Source organism: Meles meles, chromosome 1 (genome assembly GCF_922984935.1).
Source record: "Meles meles chromosome 1, mMelMel3.1 paternal haplotype, whole genome shotgun sequence".
NCBI classification, from domain to species: Eukaryota; Metazoa; Chordata; class Mammalia; order Carnivora; family Mustelidae; genus Meles; species Meles meles.
This window is the reverse complement of record NC_060066.1, coordinates 205,667,896-205,668,098: the sequence shown is the minus strand read 5'-3', so window position 1 is coordinate 205,668,098 and position 203 is coordinate 205,667,896.

Sequence of the window (203 nt, the reverse complement as noted above, 5' to 3'; positions counted from 1 at the left end):
CGCTCGCCCGGAGCCCCGGAGCCCGAGCCGCGCGCAGGCCGCCCCGCCCCTTCCCGGGCCCCCGGCGCCGCCCGCCGTGCGCACCTGTGGCCGCAGCCCAGGCTGGGGGGCGGGGTCAGTGGGCGGGGGGTCGGGAGGGGAGAGGGGCGGGGGTTCGGGAGGGGAGAGGGGCGGGGGGAGGGACCGAAGGGGTAGGGCCGGGA